Source organism: Neofelis nebulosa, chromosome 15 (assembly GCF_028018385.1).
Source record: "Neofelis nebulosa isolate mNeoNeb1 chromosome 15, mNeoNeb1.pri, whole genome shotgun sequence".
Classification (NCBI taxonomy): Eukaryota; Metazoa; Chordata; class Mammalia; order Carnivora; family Felidae; genus Neofelis; species Neofelis nebulosa.
This window is the reverse complement of record NC_080796.1, coordinates 42,236,429-42,239,890: the sequence shown is the minus strand read 5'-3', so window position 1 is coordinate 42,239,890 and position 3,462 is coordinate 42,236,429. Positions and strand designations below refer to the sequence as shown.

At 37.1% G+C, this 3,462-nt stretch overlaps 1 non-coding gene across 1 annotated transcript; it reads left to right on the top strand.

Moving 5' to 3' along the window:
* Positions 1 to 2,097: 2,097 nt before the first annotated feature.
* On the top strand, positions 2,098 to 2,204 carry LOC131496699 (U6 spliceosomal RNA). Its single transcript, XR_009254627.1, has one exon. It is a non-coding gene; the product is annotated as a U6 spliceosomal RNA (small nuclear RNA).
* Positions 2,205 to 3,462: the final 1,258 nt, after the last annotated feature.

The window sequence follows — 3,462 nt, the reverse complement described above, 5'->3', positions numbered from 1 at the left end:
AAAATGTGGAAAAAGATATACTGTACTAATACTAGTCAAAAGTAAATTGGAGATCACATACACACACACACACACATGCATACGTTTTCTGACCACAATGGAATTAAATTAGAAATCAGTAAGAAAAAGACATCTGAAGAATCCACAAATATTTGGAAAGTAAATAATGTACTTCTAAAACAACAACAACAACAAAACCCTGGATCAAAGAAGAAATCAAAAGAGGGATTAGAAAGTGTTTTGAACTGAATGAATACAAAAATACTACATCTCAGAATTTGTGGAATGCTAATAAAACAATACTTAGGGTGAAATTTATAGCATCAAGTGATTATTTGAAGAGAATTTCATCAATTTACTAAAGGCCACCTATGAAAAACCTACAGCTAACATTATACTTAATGAAAAAAGACTGAATACTTTCTCCCCAGTATCAGAAACAATAGAAGGATATTCCTTCTCACCACACGTCTTTAACATTGTATTTGAGATCCTAGTCATTGCAATAAGGCAAAAACATAAATAAAATTAGGCATCCAGATTGGAAAGGAAGAAGTAAAACTGTCTTTATTCATAGCCTACATAGACAATTCTATAGAATCTACAAAAAGGCTATGGAACTAGTAGGTGAGTCAAGCAAGACTGCAGAACACAAGATTAATACACAAAAAAATTGTGCTTCTAAATGTACAAAAATCAATTGTGTTTCTGTATACCAGGAATGAACAATCAGAAATTGAAGTTGAAAACTGCAATTTACAAGAGCATAAACATGTGAAATACCAAAGTTTAAATTTGACAAAAGATATGAAAAGCTACAGTGAAAACTAGAAAGCAGACCTAAATAAATGAAAAGATGTACCTTGTTTGTGGATCAGAAGACTCAGTGTTATTAATATAGCAGTTCTCCCCAAATTGATCTATAGATTCAACAAATATTAACCAAAATTCCAATAGATACTTTTTATAGAAATTGACAAGCTGATTTATGAAATTCAGGGACACTTGGGTAGCTCAGTCGGTTAAGCATTCGTCTTCAGCTCAGGTCATGATCTCACAGTTCGTGGGTTCAAGCCCCGCGTCAGGCTCTGTGCTCACAGCTCGGAGCTTAGAGCCTGCTTCAGATTCTGTGTCTCCCTCTCTCTCTGCCCCTCCCCCACTCACGTACTGTCTGTATTTCTCAAAAATTAATAAGCATTTAAAATATTTTTTTAAATAAATAAAATTAAAATTAAATTTATGAAATTCAAAGGACTAAGAGTAACTGAAATGGCTTTGAAAAAGAATAAATGTAGAGGACTAACATAACCTGACTTCAAGACATATCATAAAGCTATAGTAATCAAGACAGTGTGTAAAGATAAATAGATCAGTGAGACAGACTAAGGAGTCTAGAAATACATCTATATACATATGGATAACTGATTTTTGACAAAGACGTAAAGTCTTTTCGTGAAGAAGGGATAGTCTTTTCAGCAAATCGGGCTGTAATAATTAGACATCCATTGTTTTTTCAGGGGGTGGGGAGGAGCACCTGGGTGGCTCAATTGGTTAAGCGTCCAAATCTTGATTTCGGCTCAGGTCATGATCTCACGATTGGTGAGTTCAAGCCCCACATCACTGTCAGTACAGAGCATCCTTGGGTTCTCTGTCTCCCTCTTTTTCTGTCCCTCCCCTGCTCACTCTCTATCTCTCTCTCTCCAAAATAAATAAACATTTTGAATAAATAAATAAATAATAAATTTTGTTCCCTACTACACATCATACACAAAAATGGATCATAAATTTAAGTATACAACTTAAAATTATAAAACTTCTAGAAGAAAACATAGGAGAAAGCCTTTGTGATTTTGGCTTAACCAAGATCCCATAGATACGATGCCAAGAGCACAGTCCATAAAAAGAATAAGTTGATAAATAGGACTTTGCCAAAATTAAAAACTTCTGCTTTTCAGAAGTCACTTCTAATAAAAGAATGAATGTAAAGACCAGCCACAGAACGGGAGGTAATATTTGCAAAGCTCATATCTAATAAAAGACTTGTATCCAGAAAACATAAAGTGCCCCTTAAATTTTATATTAAGAAACAAACAATTTGTGCTGGCTTCAGAAGCACATATACTAAAATTGGAACAATACAGAGAAGATCAGCATGGCCCTTGCACAAGGGTAACATGCAAATCTGTGAAGTGTCCCATTTTTGTTTTTTTTTTTATGCCATGACCTCACAGGGCAATAAAGGGCTCACATTAAAAGAGAAAAACAGAAATTGTGGTTTATATACACAATGGAATACTACTTGGCAACGAGAAAGAATGAAATATGGCCCTTTGTAGCAACGTGGATGGAACTGGAGAGTGTGATGCTAAGTGAAATAAGTCATACAGAGAAAGACAGATACCATACGTTTTCACTCTTACGTGGATCCTGAGAAACTTAACAGAAGACCATGGGGGAGGGGAAGGAAAAAAAAAAGTTAGAGAGGGAGGGAACCAAACCATAAGAAACTGTTAAAAAACTGAGAATAAACTGAGGGTTGATGAGGGGGTGGGAGGGAGGGGAGGGTGGGTGATGGACATTGAGGAGGGCACCTGTTGGGATGAGCACTGGGTGTTGTATGGAAACCAGTTTGACGATAAATTTCATATTTAAAAAAAAGAAAGAAAGAAAAACTGGGGGCGCCTGGGTGACTCAGTCCCTTAAGTGTCCCACTTTTGATATCAGCTTCAGGTCATGATTTCACAGGTGTGAAATTGAGCCCGGCATCGGGCTCGGTGTTGAGCTCTCTCTCTCTCTCTCTCTCTCTCAAAATAAATAAATAAACATTTCTAAAAAATAAAATCTTTAAAAAAAACAGAAAAGAAACAATTCAATTTAAAAACAGAGCATAAAATTTGAACATATTCTTAACCAAAAATTCTTTAAAAACTAAACAGACATCTACAACATGATCCAACCATTTTCCCAAGAGAAAAGAAAGCATATATGTCCATACATACAATACAATTAATTACAATGAAAATTTCCGTTTCTCAGTTGCAATAGGCCCAATAAGGGGCTCAGTAGTGCTCTCACTCCATGTGGCATCAGCTGGGGTGGCTTGAAGGACAGCTGGGGACTGGCACAGTGAGGGTCCTCTGACACAAGCTCATGAAGTACAAACTCTGAGGGTCTCGTAATCTTGCCTCATTTCATCCTGCCACCCTCCGCCCCACCCCACTTCCAAGCTCTACCCATGTTGATCAACAGGTATTTCCCAGACTTACCATTCTCAGGCATCTCCAGGTCTCGGTCTAACATGGTTTTTTCTTCTCTCTCCTTGACTAACTCCTATGCATCCTTGAAGACTCTGTCAAGGTGTCACCTCCCCCAGGAAGCCTCCTCTGATACCCCCTATCCCCACACACTTCAGATTGCATTAAGTAACCCTCCATTATATTCCCACAGCATGTGTTTCCCTTC